Below are 15,285 nucleotides of genomic sequence, written 5' to 3'. Positions count from 1 at the left end.
AAAGATGATAACATAGACTACCATTTGTAATATAGAAACTTATGAATATACATATATATAACTTATTGTTAGAAGGTATATTGTATGATAAGACGAACATATTTTGATAATAAATGGTTTACATTCGCAAGATATTGAAAATATTTCGATTATCGATACTGAAAAGCGACAGAATATTTTTTCAGTGTCGAAATATCAATAATTTTTAAAACGCAATTAATTAAAAATAAACTATTTAATGAATAAAGTTTCAGCAATGTATCTATATTAGATAACAAATTCTTATTTTTTACTAAATGTCACATAAAAATTATTTTACTGCTTCAATGCAATAAAATAATAATCCGAACTTTAGTTATCAACGCAGACATATTTTATATCAAAAATTAAACTTGATTAATCTTTGGTTATAGTATAAAAATACTAAAGATAAGGGCAGGACTAATAAAATATATAGCATACTATAAAACATTGTTCATACTATTATATATCTTGTTGAAAGTATTCTGTTAATAAGCCATTAGAATGCATCAAGAAAAAAGATTTTACGGGTTGAGCGTGTTACGCTCGTTTGCGTGACATCGCTATAAATCTGGAAAAGTGATAAAAAAAACCTTGGTCTCCAAGCGAACGTTATGAAGTACGATGATAATTGTAATTCGAATAAACGGTATATTTTTATTCAGATCATAAATAAACATATCACGAGAGTTTTAATACGTCTATCACGTATTATTTTGCGGATACGTCACTTAATTTCTGCATTAATGCTTCTCGAGTTTCGCGAGGCGACGATTCGTTGATAAAAATTCACTCAGTAAACAAAACGACGTTAAGTACCCCGACAAATTCCAACTATATTTTGAGGCGGTAGCGATGATCGATCACCGTCATATCGCAGGTGCAAAATTGTTTTCACGAAGAAATCAGAGAATAATGCCACTACTGCGGCACCGTGAACTGGCGTTAAGCCGATTCTGACCGCATTGTTACTCTTTTTTTTGCGTCATACATTTTGTCAGTCGACCACAGTAGAGCCGTTTTGATCTTCTTTCCAATTTTGTCGATCACCGATAGCAACGATTTAAAAAAAAAAAAAAAAAAAGAGTTGTCGTTCGTCGCGAATGCGTTCGTCAGATAGCAAGCTGCGAATAACGCGAATAAGCGCGAGTTGGATTTGCGAATTTTCGCGATGAAACTTCTCTCAATACTTCGCGAAAGTTTCGCATCGCGTTTCCTCGTTCTCTTCTCGTTTTTATATCCGCATCTCCGTTTCTGCCATTTACTTTACATGAAAATACAGGAAAACTTCGATACTGGAGCGAAACGCATGACAGATTCGAAGGTACGCGCATGGAGCATTAAGAATCGACATTTATTTGATTCCATTAAATTCGATGCATAAAATCGTTGCACGATCGTTTCCAGTCGGACGAAGTTCTTGATAAATATCGCGATATACGGTGCAGAAACCAGCTGGAAGCTATAATGCAATATACATATATTGAGTTTCAAAATACAATATGCATTCAACTCGATATTTTATATTAGCTGTATTATATTTGTAGGTTAACACAGAATACGGTGGACGAGAAACGAAAATGTCAGAGAATTGAAAGGACATTTCCAAATTTCAGGCTATTACACGTATCTTTTCGTTGCTTTAAAATCGATCGCACTTACAAATATATGTATATAACGATGAAACATTTATCAGTATGTACGTTCCAAATATTATCACAATGTAGGACAGATTTTAACATGTAAATTGAATGATACTTGTGTTGATTGGAAAACAATAACAGATAGATTGAAAATTAATAAAAAGCATTCACAAACATGCAGCAATGCAATCATATGTTGCAACAAATCATAAGCGTTTTCTAAGAATGTAACTATGATTTAAAAGATAATAGTAATTTGTATTACGTATGTAAGTAATTGTGTATACAAATATAAATTATATTTAAATAAAATAACAAATTAATTAATTGATTGAAATCTCATTTTATCCAAAAAATTCTTCAAAATATATTTTGTTGTGATAAGCGTGATATTTTTGTTAATATTGAATTGTCATTTTATCAGAGATACAATGATAAAGAAGCTCTTTAATTAGTGTACATAATACACAAGAATAATTCAAAAGCTATAACAAAGTTTAACCATTGTGATAATTTGAAAGGCCACAGCAAGATTTTACGTCGAAAATAGCGTGACAGCAGGTGACATTAAATTTGCAAATAGAATTATTCACTTTTGACGACTCCATTTTGACATTATTGTTCTTTTCTAAAGTAATTCCTTTCTCGCATAGCATTTTCTGTTCGTCTTCCAATCAAGCTGAGTGATGTTTCGCGCGGTGAATCGCCAAAACGATAACTTGGTCTTATTATTCGATTAAAGTTGAAGGATCGTTAACAAAATGACGAATTTAATTTCGCGAAAATTACATGTGACAGATACATCGATCGCAGGCTTTTTTTTTAAGACCGACGTCTTTCAATTTAGCCCTCGTAAAAGCTTGTCAGCTTCTAACTCCGAATAAAGTTCTTACCGTCGTCTTAACAGTCTTTATTGAGCAACTCGCCCAATTTTCATGTTTTAACCGAGAAGGATTTCTACAGAGAAAAAGTATTAAAAGCAGAAAAGAGAGAATAACTGAATTTGGTAACGAGGATCAAAAATGATAAATGTTACACTCGCGACAATACGCTATTTTATTGCACGATGATAAATGTCCCATACTGAGCATTTCAATTGTTTAATAAAATTAGTCCGGTAATTAATTTTGAATCAGGTATTTATCACTTAACGTTTACTTAACGTACCGCATACAGAAAGACTCGTGCGAATTGAAAATTGAATTCCTCGCAGTTAGAGATCCGAGGCCGCTTGATGGATGACCTATCCAAACGGATTCTCCTAAATTATCTTGATGACGTAATCGATCACAAATACCAAATTGCAAATTCCCATTACCAATCATCTATTCAAATGAACTATCTCGCCATTTATTTCTACGGCCAACTAAATTAAAATCAAGAAAATAAAAAAAATATTTTCATGAATATCTCTGAATATAATCCTTTTGCAATTTTTCTAATTCACGTAAAAAAACAAATCTTTTATTTTTTATCTTATGAGGTACAAATGCCCGAGTCATAGATGCAATGCGTCTTATGTATAAACACAATTTATTTAATAAAAGTAATTTTTTGCTCATTATTTCTTAGTTATACTTTATATTATTTCTTTGTTAATATAACAAATAAAATTATTAGAAATTTAAAAATTATCTAAAAATATTAAAAATATTAAATATATATATATATATATATATATATATATATATATATATATATATATATAATTACTTTTAAATATTGCAGATACTATCAATAGTTTTATTAAATAATACAATGTGTAATAAAAACTCTGTAAAATTTCGTACATAAAATTATCAGTATGGAAAAACTAGAATGTTTACGAGCGCTTCTATATTCAGGTTAATGCGTAATATCTCGATAAGAAAGTACCTGCTGAGAAAAATACCTAACAAAAAAATATTATATTTAGTGACTAAAGAAGTCCTAAAAGCTTGCTGTTCCAAGTAGAGCTATAGTCAAGCATGGATATATGTACAGGATGACCCACAATTACCATTCTACTTTTCTAGAGAGTGACTAATTTAAAATAGTTTTTTTTCTCAAAAATGTTGAACTATCTATCTCTATATAATTTTCAATTAATTAATTAAAAATAACGACTTTTTCCAAATTGAGTTTCAAGGAGAAGAGAATATATGAAAAAATTATATTCCTTACAATTATAATCTAAAGTGTGCTTTGTTAATAAAATTTAAAAAGAGCAATAAAAATGAAGACTTCTCTTGATATTTTTGTTAAAGAGAACTTGTTTACAAATTAACCGCAGAAATAATGGTTAAAAAGTCATTCAATGATGACCATCCTGTAAAACGTACGATATCGTGCAATGTACCAGCGTTTAACGATGAAGGGATTTTGTGTGATACGAAGGGTAAAAATAACTCAGGAAATGAGTTTCTAATCGGGACCTTATATCGTGCGCCTACTTTGCGTGCCACCTTTACGATAGTCTAATTTAAAAAAGAGGTGAAAAGTCGGAATTAAACAGAGAAATTTTCGGAACCTTCGTCGAATCGAATCGGCGTAGCTTTAGATGTCTTAATCCCCGTGACGTTAACGATTATGATGAGTGTAACGAGCTAGATCGACAGAAAACCTGATTGGCCTCGATTTCAATTTACGCCTTCCGATTTTCCTCTCTTGCTGCTGCTCTTCCGACCCTATTCAACCTTCTCTATCCCTCATTTTCTGCGCTTTATATGCACCAGCAAGAACGCCTTTCCCCTACGATGGGATATTTCCCTGGTTCGATATTGCTTATAATACGGCGACTATTATGAATATTATTCTATTAACGTGGTCTTATCTTGAAAGAGAAACCGGAAACTAATTAAAATCACTCCCGTTCCGTACTCAGAGGTAATGTTTAATACATACGTTGTTATACATGTATGATGTTTCTCATTTTATCTTGGCTTATATGAGTTTATAACAAGTTTCCCTTTATATATATATGAAACATAATGAAATTTTATTATTGAGCAAAAATATTTTCAAATACAGAGAAATTATACATTTTTTATGACATGACATTGAAAAATTAGACATTATCCTCTTTTTCGTTTTTAACATGATAATTTATTAAAAACGCTGGAACATTTGAATTTTAACGTACATTAATGAATGCTGCCTACTAAAAACATTTATGTGAAAAAATGAAATATAAGGAAATACATTAGTAGGTACTACATAAAAAATTTATAATATGTTATTTTTAAATATTTTATTTTTGTTATAAATTCTATGGTAAAAGAATATATTGTACATTTAAATTGCGTACTAATTAGAATCTTTTAATTTAAAAAGAACGAATAATCAGAAATTATCGCAATTACTTTTCATAGTCCATTTTTCCTCATCAAAAAAATAAAACGTATTGTGTATATATTTTTTCATACAATTATAAATATTTATTAAAAAATAAATGCTAGGATAAATCCAACTATTGTGCAATGTAAGTTTATCGATCACGATTGCCAAGCAGAATCGACTTCGGCTCAAGTTTAGTAAAGTTTTGCCCGCCTTCGCAGTATCGTGATTTTTATTAATCGTGTTAAGGTTTATCGGATAACGTGGAATACCGCAACGGGGTATAATAGAAAATTTTAATCGTTCGAAGCAAAATCATATTTATTTGAGCCCTTATCTAATGGAATATTTTTGGAGACTTAAAAATTCTCAAAGGATGCAAAATTTTTATAATAAATAAAAAAACAATACAATAGAAAGGAAACCAAATATATTAAAAATGTCCCAAATAGAAAGTCTAAAATTATAAAAGAAGCAATAAAATCAATATATCTCAGAAAATCTAAATTTAAATCTTACTAAAAAATACAATATATTACAAACTTTATTAAATCGCGCCTAATAAGATTATCTTTTGGCTAATTTTGAATATTGGAAACTCATATAGAGACATTTTGCTTGTCTATCGACCCGGATATTCCTCTCGTACGCTACAAATTCTGCAAGGTATCATATAGTACTCATAGTTTACAATCTAGCGCGCGTAAGCGTGGAAACCTTGATCGTTTCGATGGGTTTATCTAGCAGCCTAAGCTTGCACCAGTATTTTTACGCTTCGCATTTTTTTACTCCTTTTGTGTGTGTAAAAATATTTCTCGTCGAGTTGTACTCTATTTATGTATATATATGCGTGCATGTCATTATCATGTTTCTCCATCTCTTTTTTATTATTACCATGCTATATTACATTATGCAGAATACGAATAACAACTAGACGGATTATACAAATTATACAGATATATATTGCATATAAAATATTTACATTAATTTTCTGTTAACGCGACGCATTTAAATTTTTATTAGCTTAAAATTTTATACTTGCGTATTTTATAATTTTTTTTATTAGGTTATATTTTTTTATTTTAAACACACTAATATTTTATATCGTCTCTCTTCATTCGTTTTGCAAAGCGTTGTGCAATTACCATATATAGTGATATAACGTAATTAATTACTTGATTACTTGAATTATATAATTTGAATAAAGGATTTACGGATACGGATCATGAGAAAAATTAGAGATATAAAGTACCGTAATGTCCTCTACTCATGGTAAATCCAAGATTTATATCTCCCGTCATTATCTTGTTCTTAGTTCACTAGAAAGTTGGAATTACATTTCAGATCTGGCAAATCCTTCCTACTGAAAACTGACGAGATACAGTACAAAGCTATTTATCTGCGGATGTCGCCAAGGACCTATATGCCATTTATTCCAGAACTTTCAGAATAAGCAAAATTTCCGTCGACAAGCAAATCTGAGTCTAGTATATCTCCTTTCTCATCAATTTCTTCATGACAACTAGAAAGAGTTTATATATCACAATGATTTTAAAATATCATAAAATAAATGAATTGAAGTAGTAAAATCTAGTAGAAAAAAATTAATTATTATAAAAGAAGCATCAAACCATATTAGAATTATATCTTTCATTGATATTTTTGAAAACCAGATTGGTCTTTGGTGCAATTATTTTTAATTAAATAAACAGAAATAGAGAATCGTACGACTAAATGACTTTTAATGTACTTGCTAATGCATGCGCGATCTTCCACTCCAACTTGGAAGCTGTCGCAATTTCGCAAACTTAGTTACTCTTAACATGTTCTACAATGAAAGTACGTGGCGTGCTTTTAGTACAGGCCCGCAGTTAGCCATCTTATTGCAATTTTGGGATACCAGGACAACAGCCACCGACATTCACCGGGGCAAAGAAGCGGTCTTTCCCCACATCCCTGGCTTAAGCGTTGGGTAGATCCAGGATTATGGTTGTTTTACGAATCCTCCACCGAGCTTTTCACCTATACTGACACAGCGAATAGAATACTACTATATATAGTCCTGCGTTTACCCACGTCGTTCACAAGCTCCTTAATACGCTCTATCGTACCAGCTCGAAGGCTTATTGTTTCAATTCTTTGCAAAAAAATGTTAAAAATACAACTGTCAGCTTTTCCACGGTTAAATTATATATATACATTATGTGTGTGAATCGACTAAAAAATTGATTTAAGCCTGACTGAGATACCCTGTATAGTGATGTTTCTCAATTCTGATGTCGTCATTATCGATAAAGAGGTTTCAAATTTTGTCAGAAATGTGCCTTGAAGTACTCATTTCTGATTTCCTTCAACCAGCGCCAGCAGTTGATAAGGCATGAACGCGCGCGCACCTCATCACAAAGCAACGTTCGCGATAGGTAATTGCGAATTAATTATAAGTTTACTTTCTCGAAGATATATTATCAAACCTTCATTTTAAGCTTTTTTCGAATTTTCTAACACATCGAGCTTCACTTACTTATAATAGTGATAAGATGTGATAGAAAAATTTCATTAACTTCACCGATTTCACCAGATTCAAATTCACTGGCAAAAAAATCTACGGGAAATGACTTTGAAATCGTAATCTGTGACATGTCAAGCGGTGTTATCGAATAGTTCAGTTCACAGATAATTATGTTTAATTCTAATTTATATATTTTACATGTTATAATATTATATAAAATATTAAAAATTAAATTTATATTATTTATTAATAATAGAGGTAACATTGCCACAACGTGAATTTGGAAGTACGATTATCAATCGAATATCGAGAGAACATTAGCTTTATTCCGTTGTTTTCATGTAATAAAAAATAAAATTCATGTATACGATTAATATACTCGATTAATATAATCGTAAATGTTTTTCGTGTTATAATAAATAAGCAATAAATAAACAACAGAGAAGACGAAATCTGGGAAGACGCATTGATCCACAGCGCAGCAATCATAAAATGAGTAATTTATAATGATATTAATTTATTATTTATTATTAATGGTAAAATCAATCACTCGTTTACGAATATACAAATATTCGATAACAATGACTTTAAATCATTTGTGTAATATAACATTCATAAATATATTCTATACTATTGTGCATGTATATTATACATAAATATTGATTTTATTATAAAATATCTTAAAATATTTAATACTACGTTTATAATAATTCATATTTTTATATAAATATAATCGAATATTTTAATATATATATGTGGGTAAGATTCCTAATTATGTAGCTTATGTATAGAAATTAATTTATTATATATGTTATTATATCATTGTTTGTTCTGCGCATTCCATACTTATTATTATAATATATTTAATATAAAATCAAAATTTTTTAAATAATAGTAATTAAAATAATATAAATAAAGATAAATAAATATATATATATATATATATATATATATATATATTATAAAGCTTATCTCTCTTATATATATGTTACCTCGAAAACTTTTTTTTATTTAGATATCTTTTTGAAATAATCTGTTTATATTTGAAAAAAGTGGTATCGCAAATTGTGAATAAAGACAGTTGGAATAGCAAAGTGAATGTGATGCTATTACAAATTTTACCGGATTAATTCGCAAATTGTACAAACGCGATCCGCAATATTCGCAATACGTGATATCATATTGGCGAAACGAAGGAAATCGAATCTCTCAAGTTTAAATTGTCAACTTCATAACCAGTAACTACGCCGCTTTTCCTCGCCGAAAGGGATGAATATAAAATCTCAATCAACAATTCGCTGCAAGCTCATAGCGTTTTCCAATATTATAGTCTGATTTGAAAGAAAGCAGTGTATTGAATTTAAATATTATGTTATTCGTCGATTGATTAATAGAACAATTTTATTTGGCCAAGACATAGTTGAGAATCTAAAGCAAAAGCATTTTGCCGAAATTGAAATATGCGACTATTAGATTTTCTTTTCGCCTACAATTTTATATGGAAAGCAAGCAAGATTAGAAAAAATATTACTAAAGAATATGTTTTTCATTCAATATATATTCAATCGCAGGACATTGGGAAGAATATCTTGTGAATGAATAAAATATGAATAAGGAGATTTCCCGCACATAACTGAAATTTCGTATTTATTATTTTCTTGACGCATTTTGCATATCATGCGGGAAACTGCATAAAGTGATGCCTGGGCGCCTCCCCCTCCTTCATCCAGTCATCAATTTCTTGAGAAAGATGATGGATAGGGTATAGTTTTTCTTATACCGACTTAAGGTTTCCGAGAATTATGGGCTGCGTCCGATACATACACGTAAACTCTTTCTCCTTTCTTCTCTTTTTTTGATTACATGTCTAAAGGCATACATACATCAAGATAAATAGTTACGCGTCAACTTCATTCATAAGCAGTCGTTTCCCGTTTAACGCATTATTCAAGTGCCGAATTATTTCCTCCCTTTTACCGGATTATAAATAGCTTCTTTTAATTCACGACGAACACATTCAGGTTCTCTGATTTGGCATAAATAATATTACGAGGTCCCCTCCTGTCTTAAACGATCTTTCCGCGTTTCTTTTTTCTTGATCTACGAATGTTACCCCTCATAATTGCAGCTGTGAGATAGTTTAACAGTATAAGTTCCCTATTTTACGGAGATTTTAGAGGGTTGGAACACGCTGTCCTTTCGTAAGTTGTATAAATCCGGTATTTCCCTAATTTTCCTGAGTCACGTTTTGAAGTAATCATTCGCAGCTGTCACCATCCTTCTTCCGCAGCATGCGCAATATATATATATATATATATATATATATATATATATGTATGTATATCACTATTAGATACATGCATTATATATATAAAAGTTCTGCCTTTCGCAAAGGTTTTTATGTTCAAAATTTTAATTACGCAAAGCAACATATATATACAAAACATATACAATCGACAAAATATACGATATGAATAAAAAAAATGTAATTTTGGTGTAATGTCGTTTTTATATATTTTTTACACAATATACAGTAAAGCTTCTATTCCACGTTGTTCTTTCTCAAAACTTTTACTTATTAAACAGTTTGATTGAGTTTGATCTAAAAGTAGAATAGTAGCTACAATCACATTAAAAATAAATAAAAATTAAATAAAACATATACTAATAATCCAAGAATTATATGTTTTATTTAATTTTCAAGTATAATTTTGAAATATTTCGGAATCTTTGATAGAAATATATTTTTTTGAAGCCGCGTTATTTCTCGAGCATTTGAATAGTTGAATAGTTGCTGACGCAAAGTTGTCGCGTAAACAAAAGAAAAATTGCAGCTAAATTGGTACGCGCATCGTATCTTCGAGTAGCAATTAGTTCTGTCGCTGTCGTACTCCGAGTTAATAGAGTTAATAGAGTTTGCAAGATTATTTAATAGCGGAACATCGGTGGCTCCGTACATGTCGCGACGGGATAGTAAATCTACGAGCAAAGTACTAAAGTTTCCAGTCGTATGTTACACGAAACATCCACGCCCCCATTAAATATTTCTTTGTTAGACTCGGGGGAAACTTTCTAGCAGAGAATGAGAATATTTCATAACACTACTCGTCTCAGCTCGACACAATCGTAATTCTCTGGCTTAATTTTAATTTCTGACACACCTGCTCATGCGTGACATGCCATTTCATTCATTTGAAAATTTACATACGCCTTCCCATTGCACAGACTTGAATTCCACTGAAATTTATGGAATCCTTGCAAAGCGCGCATATGGAACATAACAGTTACAGTTAAAAGCTTTGGAATTCTATTCAAGTTTCTCTTATGCATACTAGTACTGTATTCAGATGAGATGCAGTATTTATTTCATGATGTCAACTTATACACCTAAACTGTGAGCTATGACAAGATGATAAAGTTAAACTTTAAGATTATATTTTCGGATAAGAAAAATATTCTTTTTATCCGAACAATAAAATAAACTGCAAAATGTTGTTCTCAACAAGTCGATATAACATTTCATTTTTTACTTAATCTTAAATGGATTATTTTCACACAAATTTTTAATTTAGGATTGAATTACCAAATTGTTTAGAATCAGAAATCAAACGTGTAAATAAATGATAATCAAATTAATTTTTGGTATAAAAATGATAAAAGATATGTATTGTATATTTGTAAATTTATACATATGTATATAATATAAATATGTATGCATATATACGATATATGTATTCTAAAAAAATAAATCAATCTAGAATTGAAAATGTGAAAATGCAACCAAAAATAAATAAAAGAAAAACTTACATGGTTTTTTATGAGCATGTACAATTGATTCAATGCATGTAAATTTAAAAAAGAAATTTTTAATAAATAATTAGAGACAAAAATACGCTTTTGAAGCGAAATACAGCCGAAAATATTATTTTAAAAAAGATCGCTACGTAAACTGTTAAAAAATTTATAAGATCAATGGAGAAACATTTGAAAAAAGAAAAAAAACTTGTTCTTTCATTGAAATGTATCGTTTGTCATATTTTGTAAAAAATCCATCTATGCATTGAAATCTAACTGTTATACAAATCAGATCGCGCCAAACCATGAGAATTTATGCATTCCTTCTATGCGTGGCCCGTTCAAGAAATATGCATTTAACATAACTACCTGCAACTCCATTCTCTCTCCGACGTGATTTATGCTTTAAAACGTACAAGTACAATAGTAACGTTTATCATAATGCTATTATGTGCTCGGGAAATGCATTCAAATGCATTCGTACGTTCTCGCAACAAGTTAACGTTGTTTTATAAATTAAACGCCTATGTGCAATTCAGGAATTTCTTTATTTTGTAAAACATTCATTAAATATGCAATACAAATAGTTGTTATACGTGGTAAATGTTATTTTAATACAGATGAATATTTCGATATATACGTTTCAAAAGTTCCCAGACAAAAATTCTAAAAAAAATCCACGCATTCATATATCTTTTATATAGCTTTTATTCATATCAAGCTTTTACATAATCACCATTCTTCTTGATCATCCAATAGAACATACAATGATTGGAAGTCTTATAATACTCCTTTTCCGGAATTGCCTTTAGCTAACGTATTACATTTTCTTTGATCGCTGGTACTATGTCGTTAAAAAAAACTCTCCTTTTAGGCACAATTTTATCTTGGGAAATAAAAAAAGTCTAAAAGTCTGTAGCCAAATCAGATGAATATGGGGAAGGGTGAAACTGTGATCCGCGTCGTTTGGCTAAAATTATAAGACGAAGCGGGCGCAAATTTTCCTTCATGCCTTTGTTAATAATGATAGAACGGTGTCTTTTCTGATATTTAAATGTTCAGTTCTCGATAAAGAAGAAGCGCACAGTTTGCGCTTCTTCATTCATTTGAACCGTCGAAGAGCGACCAATTCTCTCAACGACTATTAATCCGATGAACTGACGAAACTTGCATTTGAACACAAGGCTTCATGCTACTTTGCTTATTGTCCGAAATAAAAAAATCAGTCTGGGAACTTTGAGACATACTGTGTATACACAAGACATATTTTAATAAGGTTTCAACATGTATTAAAATTTTATAAATTGCACGCGAGTATTTTAAAAATTACATACATTTCACGTACGTAAAATATTTTCTTTGATATAGATAGAATCAATAGGTAGATTCTTTCTTATTCAATTGATAAATCTTTTATTTCTCGATTATGTTATCTCTATTTGAGAAATATTTTATTCTCCTAAGCAAATATAATACTTTATATAATGACAAAAAACACGAAAAAAATAAACGATTATATTACTTCAAGAACTCTTGAAACTCTCTAAATAGGATAGCTAACGAACGCGAGAAAAGTTGTTAAACGTTGCAGTTGTGGAGGAGTGAAAAAAAAGGCCACTTCTCTCTTCGTTGACTTGCAGGTTTTTCTGACGAAACCATTTTACGACCACCAACAATTACGTGATTGTGAGTCTAATCGAAAGTTTTCCGCGACCACTTTCCGGCGCGCCGCGATGACTGTAACAGTAGCTTGTTAAAAATACCACGGTGAGAAAATACTTTCGTTACGGCGAACGCCGCTAATCTGTTGCACGGGTAATTCCATTAGCGCGTCATTAACGTGCTACTGTAACATAGTGAGTAAAGGTGCGTAGTAAACGGGATCAAAAACGTTTCCGTGCGAATGCGAGCCAAATTAATGTCGTTAAGACCATTAAGCGAATAACGTATCATCACAGCTGTGTTTCGAGTATTTAATCTGTGTAATTATCCCTTGATCTATACTACACCACTTTTCATTAAATAATACTCATATAAACAAACTGAGGGGTATTGCAATGACTTCACCGTGAACGCGATACGTATGTGCGTGATGTGCGTGCACTTTAGTCGAAATAACGTCTCTCTTTCTCTCTCTTCTGACCATTGTTTTTGTTCGGAAATTTTTACGTTCGGTAGTAAAAACTGGATGTGTTTAAGCCGATTTTACTATTATTAATCCTTCGCAATATATTGCGATCCGGTTATTGGCTCTTAACAGTTATCGGGTTTATCAATTAAAAAGGACTAAGCCATTCATAACAGGATTACATCAGCGACATGGACTGTACGAAATTTTACAACCTACTCGAATATATAGGCATTTACTTTTATCAAAATATAAAATCATTATCTATGAGATGTATTTTATGTACAGGGTGTATCAGGATTGAATATCCTAACTTAAAATATAAATTTAGGACTTCAAAACGAGAAAAAATATTCCTCTGGAACTATATATCCGTATAAACGTTTTGTTTAAGAAACATTGACATTTATAAGAGTGATAAAATTATTGTACGAATGCTAATATGAACTTGTTTCCGTAACTACACGTCAATATTATAAAACGGTACGCAAACAATAGCGACATATCACTGAGAAACTTTCTCCAGTGACATTTTTCAGTTTATTCGACGTTTTCACAATCTAAGCATTATGCCTCGCATTTATTCTAATAATGAATACGCCGATATGAAGTGTTCGTATATTGCTTTTGTAATGGAAATGCTAATACTGGTCCTCATGAATATTCTGTGCGATTTCTGAATAGAAGATAACCGCGTAAGACATAGTGATGTTTAATTTGCGAAAGTGTTGGACAAACTGAGAAATGTCGCTGAAAAATTTTCTTCGTAATATGTCAATCTAGTGTTTGTGTATCATTTTTATAATATTAACATGTACAGTTACGGAAACAGTTTATATTAGTCGTACAATAACATTACCATTCTTATACCTATTTTATCATTCTTATCTTTATAACTTTATGTGTCAATATCTCTTAAACAAAGCGTTTACGTACATATCTATAGAAATTTTTTTTCTTCTATTTGAGGTCCTAAATTTATATTTTAAGTTGGGACACTTGACCTTGAAACACCCTGTATAAAGAAAGTATAATTAAAATTTAAATTAATAGGACTTTTTATAACTTGTATTTCATATTTATTCAAATAAATAAAACGTATAAAAATATGTACAAAATGTACTACACTTAAAACTATATGTTTGTATGAAATTAATTTGTATAATTCACAGCTAATAGTATTAAAAACATATTTATATATAATTGAAAATCTTATTAATCTGCTCATTTAATTTTAATTTACATAAGAGAAGTATATAAATATATATATAAATATATATATAAATTAAATATTGTACAAAATTATATTATATAAATAATTTATCACAAATACATAATGTAATAAAACAAATTGAGTATATTGAAATAAATATGTAACATACAATAAAAAAATTTATCAAAATTTTTTCAATTATACATATTTCTTAATTAATTATATTAAAAAATTATAAAAATAATATAAAAATAATGTAATATAATATAAAAGATATATAAAAATAATATGAAAAAATATAACAATTTCATAACGTAATTTTATTAATTTTTTATAAATACGTTATATGTACGTTATATATGCAGGATGTCTGATAATTCGTAAAAAAACCTCTCAATGACAGGTAGAGCAGATCAAATTGAACAAATAAATTCTATATCATTTTGCAAATTTTGCAATAATTATTGAAAAATTAATTAAAAAGGAGTGATCAATTTGCTTGAGTATTTGCTGCCTATTTGTACTACTCCTAAAATTTTGACACGCTTAGCGATAACATCGTATAATAGTGACCGTATAACAGTGAGCTGTCTCTTCTCGTCGCATGTCTAGCAATTGTAGAACAGAAAAATCCTTTACCATTTTATGATTTTTGCAATAA

At 30.0% G+C, this 15,285-nt stretch overlaps 1 long non-coding RNA gene across 1 annotated transcript in view; it reads right to left on the bottom strand.

The window, feature by feature from the left end:
• Nucleotides 1-1,368: 1,368 nt before the first annotated feature.
• LOC140668941 (uncharacterized) overlaps nucleotides 1,369-15,285 on the bottom strand; it is a 68,695-nt gene continuing 54,778 nt past the window's right edge. The window contains exon 3 of the long non-coding RNA XR_012047271.1: nucleotides 1,369-1,483. This is a non-coding gene — a long non-coding RNA (uncharacterized lncRNA). The remainder of the gene's footprint in view (nucleotides 1,484-15,285) is intronic.

Source organism: Anoplolepis gracilipes, chromosome 1 (genome assembly GCF_047496725.1).
Source record: "Anoplolepis gracilipes chromosome 1, ASM4749672v1, whole genome shotgun sequence".
NCBI classification, from domain to species: Eukaryota; Metazoa; Arthropoda; class Insecta; order Hymenoptera; family Formicidae; genus Anoplolepis; species Anoplolepis gracilipes.
Note: the sequence above shows the minus strand (reverse complement) of the source record. Positions and strands in the feature narration are given on the sequence as shown.